The 16758-nt window shown below is 44.1% G+C and overlaps 1 protein-coding gene across 1 annotated transcript in view; it reads right to left on the minus strand.

The window, feature by feature from the left end:
- The window catches only part of EPC1 (enhancer of polycomb homolog 1), a 218719-nt gene that overhangs the window by 186304 nt on the left and 15657 nt on the right, over positions 1 to 16758 (minus strand). The gene's annotated exons all lie outside the window — the stretch shown is intronic.

Here is a 16758-nt window from a genome sequence, read left to right on the forward strand (position 1 = left end):
CCAATTTTTCCGGTACCGGAATTATCTGGACGTGTGAGACTGGCCTAACATGGTCTCACTACGGGGCGGAGAGAGTGAAGCCAGCACTGATTGGGCACAGGGATCACATGACATAACAAGAGTCTCAGAATAGCGAGTGCTGACACCGGAGGTTACTGTAAATGTTGTTATTTTTACTGGGGGCAAACATAAATGGGAGTGGTGGACAACCCCTATAATACCCCAGCTCAGGGTGATCTCAGTCCACCTCTTCTCTTTTTGCATGTGCAAAATAAAAGTTTGAGAGAAAAGGTTGGAACAGATTATGTGTAATAGTAAAATTTAGGGCACGGGTTGCACAATGCTCCGGAAGAAGAGAGAAACACGGGTAATGAACACAGTAAATGTAACACTTCACGACTCAGCCTTCAACAACAGGAAACTGATAAAAGCTGAATAACAACTGGACACTAGAACCTTTTTAGGTCTGGGAACCACGCACCAAGAATAGCAATAAAATATAAAGGCTTATTATTGTCTTGTCTGCAACATTTATTCCTTATAGAAAGTCTCCAGCATAAACGTATGACAAATATATGACAAGTGGCGCTTCTAGTTTAAAAAAAAAATGTAAACATTGGACACGTGTGTTCTGATTCCATTTGATAATTAAATTGTTCAAGTGAATGAGTCAGTGGAAAACATAAATGCCTTGTGTATGTAATAGTGTCGTCCTATTCTTACTGTTTAATGCTTCCAACATGCTGGGAAAAGTTATTTTTCACACTGACTGTTAACACGGACCAAAGGTGGATGAAAATTGGATCCAGCAGATTATGGAAAACGGTCTGTTTTTTTCATGTACGCAAAAAAAGAAAAAATGAGGGCTAAGTTCAAGACCAGAAGATTGGGGGCTGTAGAGAATGGTTTTACTGGCCTCGTGTGTCGTTTTCTTTGCAGGTTGTGTACCGCTGCACTACAGGGGCCTTAGTGGACATTTATAAAGCTGGTGAGAATTTTCTGTGGGTTTCACATATAAACAGAAGTGCAACTTAACCCCTTAGTGACAGAGCCAATTTGGTACTTAATGACCAGGCCAATTTTTGCAATTCTGACCACTGTCACTTTATGAGGTTATAACTCTGGAACGCTTCAACGGATCCCGCTGATTCTGAGATTGTTTTTTCGTGACATATTGTACTTCATGTTAGTGGTAACATTTCTTCGATATTACTTGCGATTATTTATGAAAAAAACGGAAATATGGCGAAAATTTTTAAAATTTTGCAATTTTCAAACTGTATTTTTATGCCCTTAAATCAGAGAGATATGTCACGAAAAATAGTTAATAAATAACATTTCCCACATGTCTACTTTACATCAGCACAATTTTGGAAACAAAATTTTTTTTTTGTTAGGGAGTTTTAAGGGTTAAAAGTTGACCAGCAATTTCTCATTTTTACAACACCATTTTTTTTTAGGGACCACATCACATTTGAAGTCATTTTGAGGGGTCTATATGATAGAAAATAATGAAGTGTGACACCATTCTAAAATCTACACCCCTCAAGGTTCTCAAAACCACATTCAAGAAGTTTATTAACCCTTTACGTGCTTCACAGGAACTGAAACAATGTGGAAGGAAAAAATTAACATTTAACTTTTTTTTGCAAACATCTTAATTCAGAACCATTTTTTTTATTTCCACAAGTGTAAAAACAGAAATGTAACCATAAATTTTGTTATGCAATTTCTCCTGAATACACCAATACCCCATATGTGGGGGTAAACCACTGTTAGGGCGCACCGCAGAACTTAGAAGTGAAGGAGCGCCGTTTGACTTTTTCAATGTAGAATTGGCTGGAATTGAGATTGGACGCCATGTCGCGTTTGGAGAGCCCCTGATGTGCCTAAACAGTGGAAACTCCCCACAAGTGACACCATTTTGGAAACTAGACCCCTTAAGGAACTTATCTAGATGTGTGGCGAGCACTTTGAACCCCCATGTGCTTCACAGAAGTTTATAACGTAGAGCCGTGAAAAAAAAAATTGCATTTTTTCTACAAAAATGATCTTTTTGCCCACAAATTTTTATTTTCACAAGGGTAACAGGAGAAATTGGACGGCAATAGTTGTTGTCCAATTTATCCCGAGTACGCTGATGCGCCATATGTGGGGGTAAACCACTGTTTGGGCGCACGGCAGAGCTCGGAAGGGAAGGAGCGCCTTTTTGGAATGCAGACTGATATACCTAAACTGTAGTAACCCCCCACAAGTGACCCCATTTTGGAAACTAGACCCCCCAAGGAACTTATCTAGATGTGTGGTGAGAACTTTGAATGCCCAAGTGCTTCACAGAAGTTTAGAATGCAGAGTCGTGAAAATAAAAAATATTTTTTTTTTTCACAAAAAAGATTTTGTAGCCCCCAAGTTTTTATTTTCACAAGGGTAACAAGAGAAATTGGACCCCAGAAGTTGTTGTCCAATCCCGAGTACGCTGATGCCCCATATGTGGGGGTAACCCACTGTTTGGGCGCACGGCAGAGCTCAGAAGGAGGGAGCACCATTTGACTTTTTGAGCGCAAAATTGGCTGTCGTGTTTGGAGACCCCCTGATGTACCTAAACAGTGGAAACCCCCCAATTCTAGCTCCAACCCTAACCCCAACACACCCCTAACCCTAATCCCAACCTGATCCATAATCCTAATCACTAACCCTAACCATAATCACAACCCTTACCCCAAAACAACCCTAATGTCAACCCTAACCATAACCCTAATCAAAACCCTAAATCCAACACACCCCTAATCCTAATCTCAACCCTAACCTCAAACCTAACCCTAATCCCAATACACCCCTAATCACAACCCTAACCTTAACCCTAATCCCAAACCTAACCCTAATCCCAAGCGTAACCCTAATGCCAACCCTAACCCTAATACCAACCCTAATCCAAACCCTAACCCTAATCCCAGCTCTAACCCTAACTTTAGCCCCAACCCTAGCCCTAACTTTAGCCCCAACCCTAACCCTAGCCCTAAGGCTACTTTCACACTTGCGTCGTTTGGCATTCCGTCGCAATCCATCGTTTTGGACAAGAAACGGATCCTGCAAATGTGCCCGCAGGATGCGTTTTTTGCCCATAGACTTGTATTGCCGACGGATCGTGACGGATGGCCACACGTCGCGTCCGTCGTGCACTGGATCAGTTGTGTTTTGGCGGAGCGTCGGCACAAAAAAACGTTCAATGAAACTTTTTTTGTACGTCGCATCCGCCATTTCTGACCGCGCATGCGTGGCCGTAACTCCGCCCCCTCCTCCCCAGGACATAGATTGGGCAGCGGATGCGTTGAAAAACTACAGCTGCTGCCCACGTTGTGCACAATTTTCACAACGTGCGTCGGTATGTCAGGCCGACGCATTGCGACGGCCCCGTACCGACGTAAGTGTGAAAGAAGCCTAACCCTAAATTTAGCCCCAACCCTAACCCTAAATTTAGCCCCAACCCTAACCCTAAATTTAGCCCCAACCCTAGCCCTAACCCTAGCCCTAACCCTAGCCCTAACCCTACCCCTAACCCTAACCCTAACCCTACCCCTAACCCTACTCCTAACCCTACCCCTAACCCTACTCCTACCCCTAACCCTACCCCTACCCCTACCCCTACCCCTAACCCTACCCCTAACCCTAACCCTACCCCTAACCCTACCCCTAACCCTACTCCTAACCCTACCCCTAACCCTACCCCTACCCCTAACCCTACCCCTAACCGTACCCCTAACCCTACCCCTAACCCTACCCTTAACCCTACCCCTACCCCTAACCCTACCCCTAACCCTAATTTTAGCCCCAACTGCTGTTCTCCTGCCGGCCGGCAGATCGAGACAGATGGCGGGCGCACTGGGCATGCATCCGCCATGTTCTTCTGCCGGCGGCCAGGAGGAGCAGCAAGAGGATCCAGGGACCTAGGTGAGTATTGTAGGGTCCCCGAATCCCCCTATTTCTCTGTCCTCTGATGTGCGATCACATCAGAGGACAGAGAATTACACTTTACTTTTTTTTTTTTTTGCGGTCGCCGGTAAACAGTTAATTACCGGCGATCGCAAAACAGGGGTCGGTAATACCGACCCCGATCATGCTCTTTGGGGTCTCGGCTACCCCCGGCAGCCGAGACCCCAAAGATTCTCCCGGTGCCGGCCGGCGGGCGCACTGCGCATGCGCCCGCCATTTTGAAGATGGCGGCGCCCACCGGGAGACACGAGGAGCATCGGGGGAGCTAGATGAGTATTGGGGGGCCACCTGGGACCCCTTTTCTCTGTCCTCCGATGTGCGATCACATCGGAGGACAGAGAAATTAAAAAGAGATCGCTTTTTTTTTTTTTTTTGCGATCGCCGGTAAACGGTTAATTACCGGCGATCGTAAATGCGGGGTGGGTTAAAAACCCCCCGAATCATGTTCTCTGGGGTCTCGGCTACCCTCGGCAGCCGAGACCCCGGAGAAAATCGGCCTCTGGGGGGTGCTATTGACTTTTTCCACAGCGCCGTTAATTAACGGCGCTGTGGTTTAAGTACCCTTAGCGGCCGCCGTTAAAAGGCGTATCGGCGGTCGCTAAGGGGTTAAAGGTCTTGGACTCCTATAAAATGTTTGTTTCAGAGTCCCCAACTTGCCATAATTTATACTACTAGTTTCCTCTTGTATGGCGAGAAAACCTTATGAGGTGCTTAGGAACTAATGCGTAGGGGCAACAGCATCAGCTGCACTTATTGTATTATGGGCTCCTCTGGTGAAGTGGATTCTCTCTGCTGTAGTTCAGGGAGAGCATCATGGTCTAGAGGTGATGTGTTGCAACACGGGTCTTGACAGTTGGCACGTGGATCAGTAAAAGCAGGAGGTAAACAGACAATTGAGGCAGGAAACATCAGATGAGGCAGAGCCAAGTATACGGGTACACACAAACAGGAGAAGTATAGAGATTACAAGACTTGCAGCAGGCAGATGATTAATAGCAGAGGTATAGTATATGCAATTAGGGTCTTACAGCAGGCAAATGGTTAATAGCAGAGGTACAGCATATGCAATTAGGGACTTGCAACAGACAGATGGTTAATTGCAGAGATGTTTTGCAAACATTGGTATGAACAGCACCAGTATTAGCTGAGATGAGTCAGGTCACAGGTACCTCTAGCTGAATGAAATGCATGATGAGGTAGACCCCTGTAAGGCCGGTTTCACACGTCCGTGGCTCCGGTACGTGAGGTGACAGTTTCCTCATGTACCGGAGACACTGACTCATGTAGACACATTAAAATCAATGTGTCTCTGCACATGTCAGCGTGTTTTCACGGACCGTGTGCCCGTTTGGAAAACACGGAGACATGTCAGTGTTCGTGGGAGCGCACTGATCACACGGACCCATTAAAGTCAATGGGTCCGTGTAAAACACGTACCGCACACGGATGTTGTCCGTGTGCAGTCCGTGTGCCGCGCAGGAGACAGCGCTACTGTAAGCGCTGTCCCACCCGCGTGTGGTGCTGAAGCCCCATTCATTTCTTCTCCAGCAGCGTTTGCTAGATTGAAGGAATGAATAATCTATTTTTCTTATTTATTTTTGTTTTTAAAATAAAGTTGCCGGTAATCTGCCCCCTCCCACCCCCAGTGCGCCCCCCCGCTGGCATTAAAATACTTACCCAGCTCCCTCGGCGCTTACATCCTTTCAGCGTCGCTGCTTGTCCTGTATGAGCGGTCACATGGTGCCGCACATTACAGTGATTAATATGCGGCTCTACCTCCCATAGGGGTGGAGCCGCATATTCATTACTGTAATGAGCGGCACCACGTGACCGCTCATACAGGACAAGCAGCGACGCTGAGAGGATGTAAGCGCCGAGGGAGCTGGGTAAGTATTTTAATGCCAGCGGGGGGGGGGGGGGGGGGGCGCACAGGGGGTGGGAGGGGGCAGATTACCGGCAACTGTATTTTAAAAACAAAAATAAATTTAAAAAAAAAAGATTATTCATTCCTTCTTTCCAGCGAATGCTGCTGGGAAGAAGGGATGAATACCGGCTTCAGCACCGCACGCAGGGGACAGCGCTTAACTCTAGCGCTGTCTCCTGCACGGTCCGTGTGGTCCTCTGTCATGATCCCAATGGCAGGGGATCACTAAAGGACAAGCACAGATACAAACAAGCTCTAGGGCGATGGAACCTGAGCTGACCGCGACCCTGAACCTAACACACAAATAAAAGTAGCCGGGGAACGTGCCTACGATGATCCTAGACGTCTCGCTCCAGCCGAAGATCTAACTTCCCCTATTAGAGGAAACACAGACCTCTCTTGCCTCCAGAGAAATACCCCACAGAAATAGCAGCCCCCCACATATAATGACGGTGAAATGAGAGGAAAGCACATACGCAGTATGAAAACAGTTTCAGCAAAATGAGGCCCGCTAAAGCTAGATAGCAGAGGATACAAAAGTGAACTGCGCGGTCAGCGAAAAACCCTTCAAAAAACCATCCTGAAATTACTTGAACTCATGTGCCAACTCATGGTACATGAGGAGCAATTTCAGCCCACTAGAGCAACCAGCAGCAAAGAATCACATATCTGCAGGCTGGACTAAAAACCAAATAAAGCAAAACACCAAAACAGGAAAATCCAAACTTAGCTTGACCAGAAGGTTCTAGGAGCAGGGAGCAGAGGTAACAAGACACACTGGATACATTGATAACCGGCGAGGAAATGCCAGCAAAGCCAGGTTAAATAGGAAACTCCCATATCCTGATGGAACAGGTGAAACCCAGAGACCCAGGAAAGACAAGTCACCCAGTACCATCAGTAACCACCAGAGGGAGCCCAAAAACAGAACTCACAACAGTCCTCAGTCGGCACACGGCTGCCGCACGTGTGCCACACTGATGTTCAACGTAAGCACACGGACACACGGGCACGGATAATTCCGGTACCGATTTTTCCAGTACCGGAATTATCTGGATGTGTGAGACTGGCCTAATACACAAAGTAGCTGAAAGCTTGGCTTCCTGAATACTCAACAGCACATGGATACCTGAGCTGACCTTAAAAAGCTTTTGGTGATTTTGACAGAGGTGTTTGCCAAACAAAAGGGAGTCAGTCATAGGGAAAAGAAACAAATTCTGGCATCTGAGGTGGGACAGTTGAGCAATATATTGTAGTTTCACTCCTACTTTAAGAAAATGCACTACATTTTTGCAGTTTTGTACACATGTAGTCTATAAGATTGATGTGAGGGTGGTAAAGTGTCATTTTAAATAATTAAACAGAGGCACATATAATGCTGCTATACCTCCCAACTTCAAAACACAGGAAAGCGGCACACTGGCTGTGGTGCACATGGCGTTTCTATTTTATGTTAAGCCACATCCCTGACTTTGCCTAGTTCTTTAGGTGCCCACAAAAAAATATTGCATCTACTGAAGCCCATTGGTGTTTTAAAACAGTAAAGTGCCACTTTCATGGCCTCCCACACAGTATGATGACCCCATAGCCCCTCATACATGGTATGATGTACCTACTGAATCATTCAGCACATGGTCTGATTCCTCCATATATTGAATTTCTGCACACACAGTATGATGCTCTCACAGTAAGAATTATAAAATATACATAGAACACTATGAATACAATACATGGTACATATGCAAACATTTGTATCAGTAATTTACCGGAGCCAGTGTGTGTTTGTAGCAAACAAGTCATGCCAGACTAATCTAATTTCCTTCTATGATGGAATCATGACTGGGTGGATCAGGGAAATGCGGTAGATATAGTATATCTCGACTTCAACAAAGCATTTGCTCAACAGGGCAGAGAAGTACGCCTGTGCAGGTGCTGGAAAAGGTTAAAGACAGCCTTCTGTCCGTGAAAAAAACAGAACACGTGTGGAGTGAAATCGCAACATGCTGCCACGGTCCCAGTGCTTTGTCAGAACATCAGATGATTTTTACATTATACTCATTGCTGGTCCTTAAATGAGTTTCCTTATCTTGGACATTTAAGCCATATATGTCTGATAGATGCCCCTCTGAGACATGCACCTTTCTGGAGAATGAGCCCTGATGGAGATGTGGCTGCACATTGCGGCTCACTCCACTTATATCGAAGTTCCGAAAACTTTTCAGTGGAGAGTTACCGGAGAGATAGAAATGCTACCTCTTCGTCTTCACCGGGGAAAGATGGCGTCATCCCAGGAATAGGTGAGAGTTTTTGGGGTGCAATCTTCATCTATCAGATCTTTATGGCAAAGTCTATGTATTAGTGATAAATCTCCAAGATAGGAATACTCCTTTATTCTTAGTGTTATTTATTGACCTCCCTCGTGTCTTCTCTGACCTAATGCCATCTTGATTATTGCCTATTGGATCTTATCTATTGGAGACTTCCCTAAAGTGTTCAACCAGGGAAAACCCTCCAAACTGCTGTAATGGGTCTGGGGGAAAGATCAGGGTTTACTTATAGTCTGCTCAGCAGGATAGTGGCAATTACCTGTCAATCTGCCACTTGTTGGCTCATGACCATCCACCACCTGCACATTTGCCACCTGCCAGTTAACTGTCAGTCTGCCGCCTGCTGGTTCCTGTCTGTTTTTTTTTTCTGATTTTTGGCACCGATCTGCCAATCCATATTGGCTTCCCCAAACCTGCGATATTGTGCAACAAATTGTAACTTCGGACACTCAGCTTTCTCGGTGAGTGATAAATCCCCCTATGGGAGAATTTCTGATGTAGGTGTTTTAACTCATTAATTATAATGTCACACACTACAATATTAATTTGGCACTGACATTGATACTAATGGTACGATATAGCGGGATGGAGAAGCGCTGTGTTTATTAATATTTCTGTGCTGAAAAAACTGCTAAGCTTTTCATAGTGTACACAATGATAAATATTCATTCATTGTGTCATTTTATGGTCTGTAACAATAGATATCATAATGAATGGAGGCAGCACATGTATTCGCCCTCTGCTGGTGGACGTGGAGAACTGCACACATCAGCAATCTGGCCTTACATTAATTCTTACGCTTATTAGAGCCATCATACTCCACAGATGACATTATCATCACAATCTATAATATATTATATATGTGTATATAAATAAATTATATGTTTAAATGAGGGCAAGATGTAACAAAATAATAATAATAATTAAGTGCACAATCCACATCTGAGTATATATTTAGCCATAGGGTTACCTACGATTTTTTTTAATTACCTGTATTAAGCTATAGAACAAATCATTGCTTTCATATTTTTTGGGGCTTCAGTAACTTACTTTCTATATACCTATTTGCCCAGATTTTTTTTATTGGTTACTTACTTCCTAAATGCAAATCTTTGTAAATGTTGTTCATTAAAACTATTTTTCCGCATCAGTGACTGTAATTCCTTTAACTAGCTTAGTTATTTGCAAAATAAAAAATACAAATCCTTCAGCTCCTACTGATGACCGCTCTTCTTCCTTCTCTTAGTGTTAGGCCTCATTCACACGTCAGGTTTTTTTACGCACAAGTTCTGTCCGTTTTCTTCGTTCTTGCGACACGTACTTGTGCAAGTTCCCATGTCCAATTTTTTTTTTTGAACTGAGTGTTCCTTGCATAAGAAACCCATCCGCTATTGACCCGAGTGCCAGATCAAACGCGTCAATGACAGTCTATGGGTCCGTGTAATGTCCGTTTTTCACTGACCGATAGATATTAAAAGGTGGAGAAGCTTTTTGCATCTTATTTTTGTGGATACATTGCAATTATTAGCGCAGGATTTTTTCTTGCGAATTTTATACCGTTGATGTATAAATTTAGACTTCACACCAATGTAAAAAAAACAAACACGGATGACAATGTTAATGAAAGTCGTCCATGTTTTTTTTTGGATGGGGAGATAAGTCTAATTGTAGAGCTGTGCGTAAGGCAAGTGAAGACAGAGGCCCATTGGCTACTGAGAGCTCTCACGTCCAGCCTATATTACAGATAGGGACACTCACACAAAGAAAATCTCAAACTTGGATCAAGCTGCAAACTGATTATCTGGCGGTCTGAAAATGAATGAAATAATGAACATAGCAGGCTGAAACTAAGCGCCAGCTTATTAAATAAAGGTAACTACTAACACATGTCAAATTATTTGTTGCCAGGTCCATAGCCAAATGTCCAATGTATGTCGCCGTCAGACACTGTAAAATGCAGCATAAAAACCCCCTCAGAATCCCCGGGTTCTGTAAGAATTTTTGCAGTACAAGAAATTGAACCATTTAGGCTACTTTCACACTTCCGTCTTCCAAATCTGCACAGGATCCGTCAAGACGTTGAAATGACGGATCCTGTGCAGATTGTGGAAAACGTGTGCACTGGGCCCGTCTGTCTGACGGACCCGTCGAGGCTATGTGCACCTGTTGTGTATGCGTCTTCGCAGCGGTTTTCTGCTGGGAAAACGCATACACAACACAAACAAGGTTAAAAAAAAATAAAAAATTGCAGTATTCTCACCTACCGGCGTTCCGCGCACCGATGCTACCGGCTGCTAGCGTTCCTAGTAATACATTGCGAAATCTCGCGAGAAGTCACGGTCTCGCGAGACCGCGACTTCTCACGAGATTTCGCAATGTATTAGGTAGTAACGCTAGCTGCCGGGAGCATCACTGCGCAGGAACGCCGGTAGGTGAGAATACTGCGATTTTTTAAATTTTTTTTATTATTTTTCACATTCTATCTTGTTACCATTGATGCTACATAGGCAGCATCAATAGTAAAAAGAGAAAGCGAGCGAGAGAGAATTTCCCTAACGGGACATTCTTCCACGCATGCTCTTTGAAAAGACGGGACCCGTCAATGGATTCCTGCTTTTCACAGGCAGTGACGCATCCTGCAACCATAGGCTTCCATTGTAGCCAGTGACGGGCAGCGCAGGATGCGTCGCTGACCGATTTTCCGACGTGCAGAAAAAACGTTCCTCTGAACGTTTTCTCTGCCCGACGGACCATTTTTTTTATGCAGGATCCAGTAAAAGACGAATGAAACGGATAACCGTCCGTCACAATCCGTCGCTAATACAAGTCTATGAGAAAATGCAGGATCCGGCATTCTCAAAAATCGAGGGATTGTGACGGGAGCTGAAAGACGGAAGTGTGAAAGAGGCCTTAGAAATGTTGAGAAAATACGAAGTGCAGCATCGCCATCTGCAGTGTAATAGGGGTACTACATGCATATGCTGCCTTCTAGTGTCATTTTCTTTTTCATATATGCACACATTTTCTCTTAGAAGAAGAAAGAAAATGGTAAAACCAAACAAAGAAAAGATAGTCTCGGTGCGCACACCAACAGAGCTCACCACTGAGTGCTGCGTCCGGGTTTCCATCGTAATCCCCGAAAAATACCAAAGAGTCACCTTGTCGCTATTTTTGATCAAAAAACAGTATTACTAAGAACTCTGTGTTATTTAAATGCACTTTTGCTTTTTACTTATTTAGTTACAGCAGGGTTTTGCCCATTTTGTTTCTTGTAGGTTTTGTGTGCTTTATGGCCAATATGAACATGTGTTTATGTGCTGTATGTATACCAACTCAATCCAAGCTCAATTTTTGTGTGTTTTTTCTTTGTATTTTTGCATTCTGTGCAAGCCGAGGTGTGGCCTCCTTTTCCTGAGCTGGAAATCACATTTAAAGGCTTCCCCAGACTGGTGTCCACTGGTCGGGACTTGGTCCTTTTGTCTGCCCTTATTCACACACTGAGGTCAACTTTGACGCATGATAAGGTTTTTAATATTAGACAGGGTAGGACCCGTCCCGATCAGAGTTACCTTGTCGTGGTGGGATGGCTTTTATGCTATTTTTGATCAAAAACAGTATTACTAAGAATCATGTGTTATTTAGATGCACTTTTTGCTTTTTACTTATTTAGTTACAGCAGAGTTTTTGCTCATTTTATTTCTTGTAGGTTTTGATAGGGAATCTAGATTATGAGCCCCAATGGGGATAGCAGTGATAATGTCTGTACAGCGCTGCGGAATATGATGGCGCTATATACCGTAAGTGAGTAAAACAGAAATATGTCCAGGGTGTCAGCTATATATTACAAATGATTTACACCTGCTGAGGATGGTACTGGCTCGTCTCCAACACCCACTTCTTCATCGTGCTATTCATTTTTGGCACTGGACATTAGGGTCTAGCAAAAGGCACCGTAAATGAGCAGTGAATTGTTGTTGAGGAGATAAAATGGTTCATGAGATTGGAAAAGAAGTTCTACTTTTTTTTTCTTTACAACAGTGCCCCTCCTGTCCACAGACTGTATCTGGTACTGCAGGTCAGCCCCATTCCCTTGCAAATAACAGAAAACAAACCCATTAATGAAGTATGGTCGGCGTCAGTCATTGTGAATATACACCACAGCCAGGACTATTGGTGCAGCTCATTGTATCTCAGTGTGCGCTTTCCTTCAGCTGCTCGTCCTTTAATGGGGTCGTGTAGTTACTTGTTTCATCAGATCTGCAGTGGTTTTGAGGTCGGCTATGGGTTGAAATATAACATTAGACAAGAAAAGACCTGAGGTCTGTAAAAATGGTCTGTAATTATTCTGGGACGAATTCTAAATGTGTTGCATTGAGTCACTATAACTACAGACACCGGACTTTCAGGCCCAGTGCTCCTCCTATTAGGCAACATGTTCCCAACCTTAGAACTGGGTTCACTACAGGCATGATTAAAAATCATTTTTTTGCAATTTGCTTTCATTAAAAATTTTGCATCGTTTGTCTTCTACAGCCTCTCTGTTGTACTTTACTTTCTATTGCTGGCTGCAGAAGGAGTTAACTGAGAATCCGTCAGTGAGCCCGTTCTGACAGTCTTATAGGAGAGTTGGTAGATCTTTCATCTCTCATTTTATAGGCACCTGTTAAACTGATTTATGACCTCAGACCACATTAAAGGTGATTATGCATCTCATAGCCTCTGCGCGGCGGGCGCCGCCTCCTCTTCTTCATTAGTGTCCCCGGCACCTGTGCTGTAAGTTCGGAGTGCAGCGCAACTGCGCATGCCCCCCCAAAAAAAACAACAGCGCAAGCGCCGGGGACGCTACTGAAGAAAGAGGAGGCGGCGCCCGCTGCGCAGAGGCCCTGAGTGACGGCTGCGAGGCGTCTGGATTAGGGGGGAAAGACATGCCCTGGGACAATTTCACAGGTATAAGGGACAAACTTCAAAAGCGATTATTGCAGCAGTGCCAGGGACCCGAACTGAAAGAGCCACCTTGTCAGAATGCAGCATTACTGCTGGGGGGAGTGACAAGTTCACTTTAAGAATTTGTTAAAATTTAATTGAATCCATTCTTTCCGCTACCTGTGAAATGTTCCTCGTTCCATTGGCTTCAACACAACCCTAAAGCATGATTGATCCATCCCCATGCTTAATGGTTGGAGAGATGTTCTTTTTCTGAAATTCTGTGCAATTTTTCTCCATACATACCTTTGATCATTGTGGCCAAAGAGTTCTATTTTAACCTTATCGGTCCATAGGATTTGTTTCTAAGATGCATTAGGCTTGTTTAGATGTTCTTTTGCATACTTCTGACACTGAGTTTTATGGTGAGGACGCAGGAGAGGTTTTCTTCTGATGACTCTTCCATGAAGGTCATATTTGTGCAGGTGTCTCTGAACAGTAGAACAATGTACCAGAACTCCAGAGTCTGTTAAATCTTTCTGAAAGTCTATTGCAGTCAATTGGGGGTTCTAATTTGCCTCTCTAGCAATCCTACGAGCAGCTCTCATTGAAATTTTGCTTGGTTTTCCAGACCTTATCTTGACCTCCACTGTTCCTGTTAACTGCCATTTCTTAATTTAATTTCAAACTGCGTAAGGGGCAACTTGAAAACACTTTGCTATCTTCTTATAGCCTTCTGCTTTGTGGGCCTCCACCATTTCCACAGTGCTAGGTAGCTGCTTTGAAGAATCTATGGCTGTTGTTATTTGGCACAAGGATAGAGGGGGCAGGGATTTTATAAAGCTGAGAAATTTGCAACAACTGACCTTTCCTAACGATGATAGTGAACAAGTCATAACTCTAACAGGCTAATTAAGGTCTGAAACCTTGGTCAAATTTACCTGAGCACACAAATCTCAAAGGGAGTCCAATCCTTTGCATGGTCCCATTTTTCTTTGTGTAATTTTTAAAATGTAAAAAAATAGCAATATTTTTTTCCCTAAAATACAAAGGAAATGTGTTATTTTTAACTTTAGGCCTTTTAGAGATCATTTCATCTTCAGCTTGCTTAAATGTTCACAATATCAGTTAATTCGAACAGGGGTGTCCAAACTTTTACATGTCATTGCATATAGGTGCCTGCCCGTTCTGTCTCTGCCTCTGTCGCCATTTGGCGCTGCTCTCTTGTTGCAGGCGACATCTCTAGTTCTGTGAGACTTGTAGTTGCGTCCATTTTCTGAGATCAAGAATTAACTTTTGCAAGTGTTTGCTTCCTACTGTTTGGCGCTGGGTGGTGCTGCAAATGATTTAAGCTCCTAAAAGCCTGCTGTCCACTGCCAGTTATAATTTTACTAGCTCCAGTGAACATCTCAGTATCCTGCTTTGCGTGTGTGCAGACATTAATGATTTTGACTTCGGCCTGTTTCTTTGACTACTCTCCTGCCTTAGGATTTTGCCCCTGCACTGACCTTATGGTTCTGACCCGGACACCAGACCATTCTTGTTGCCAGCTTGCACCACTGAACAGCAGCTAACTCCATGACCCCAGACTAAGGGGTCCCAGTCAAGTCCAGATACCTGTGTAGGGTGTAAAGGGTGAAGGCCGGGCAACCCCTGGGATCTGTAAAACAGAGTTGCTAGTGCCAAGCCTGTTTGTGGTAGCCATCTTTAGCGCTGCCAGGAGACCACGAGAAGTGACTCTGTTACAGCGTAAGTGTAACCTAGAACTGGAAGCAGGGGGGTAGGAGATTAAATAGTGAGCAGTCCAGCCCAAGGCTCAAGCAGGGCTCTAACAAGACAGAGTTGAGGTGCTGTGCCGTCTAGTGACAGGAGCAGAAGTGCAAGGGAGTGAGTACAGACATGGATGGTACTGTTTTCTAGAGGGTTCTCCTCTGCTTTACCATCTCTCAAGACTTTTTTATTGAGTTAATAAGATTTTTGTTTCCTCACCTACAGCCATGGCTACAACTGCAACCATCAAATTCCTGAACAACTCAAGACCAAAACCATCATTTACTCCAAAGAAGACTGCACATCTCAATCCCATAAAGAGAAACATGTTGAAAACTGCAGCTGAGGAATTTCTCCCCATGGTTCTGCAACCTCCTCCGGAGGCTGATTCTATCCAGCAACATGCCATGTCTCTGACTGGGTCTGGAAGGATGGGTGACTCCGATGACAGTGTGAATGAAATGCGGCAGAGCTGCATAAACCTCGATAAGGTGAGGGCACTTGTGCTATAATGGCTGGGATGGTATAAAGCTGACTATACATGGAAAGTCTTCCTACAATGAGTGGTCAGATATGATATGCATGTTGAGTTGGCCCTATGGGAAGATTTGTCCCTAATTTACAATTTTTCACCATCGGGAGACATTGGATTTTAAAAACAGCATATGTAGAGCTAAGTATGAAATAAAAGGAATTATTTTGTATGTGGACTAATAAAGTAGTCCACATTTTTTTAAGAATGAGAATGTCTCTGTCCAAAATGAGCCAACTTTTGGCAACCTCGGACACCACAGAAGGACCTTGTGTTTGTTTCTGTCTTCATGCCCTTGCATAACTTTGGGGGCATTTCCTCAAATCTAACATCTGAAGACCCTTCTGATCCCAGGAATGAAGAGACAGAGATGCCTTCAACTTTTCTTCTGCGGCACACCATTTAATGGGAATCTGTCAGCAGGATTTCCCCCCCAAAACTATATGTATTTGTAGCTCTTTCAAAGACTAGTCCAGCAGTGTGTTTACATGGCCAGTTTGTCCCTCCATTGATGAGAAGTAAGTGCTTATATTGAGAAGGCTGAAGAGCGATGGTAGATTATTCCCCGCCCAGCGTTGCTGCCTCCTCCTGCTTGACCGACAGCCTTTATGCTTTGTGATATCAGGTAAGGGAGCCGTTAGTCAAGTAGGAGGAGGCAGCAAAGGGCGGTGAATAGAGCAGGAGTGACAGAGGCTTCAGATCTACTATAGCTCTTAAGACTTATTTTCATAACAATTCAAAAGCTGATTTCTCAACAGAAGAATGGACTGGCCATGTAGTTATGTATTGCTGGACTTGTTTTTGAAAAAGCTACACATATATAAATAGTTTGGGGTGAAACATCGCTGACAGATTCCCTTTAAGAGTTTGTATGCACTGATGTGTAAGCTAGCCACCGGCTGTAGTCGTGTGAGTGGGCTGCACTTTCCACGTCGGGGCCAGTTAGAGAGGATTGAGTGTTGTGGGTGTGCAAGTGCAACATTATTCCTTGAACTGTTATGTCCATCGTCGTTTCCATTGCACTTGGTGCAGTCCCGCCACCGGTAACCATTTCAGTCAATAATCCAGACCAGTCTTTACAAACATTGTCCATTTTTTGCACGGCCAAACTGGTGAACAGAGGATTTCAGGTTATACATTCTCCCCCTCCATTTTCCATACAATACACTGGCTCCATTTGCAGACTAACAGTTTGCATTTTGTTCCCGGCAGAAAGAACCACAGGGGCCTCAAGGGCATGGGAAGAAGTTGATATTTTCTGCATTTTCTGAGGGGTAGGGTCATACATTGAG

This window comes from Ranitomeya imitator, chromosome 6, assembly GCF_032444005.1.
Source record: "Ranitomeya imitator isolate aRanImi1 chromosome 6, aRanImi1.pri, whole genome shotgun sequence".
Taxonomy (NCBI): domain Eukaryota; kingdom Metazoa; phylum Chordata; class Amphibia; order Anura; family Dendrobatidae; genus Ranitomeya; species Ranitomeya imitator.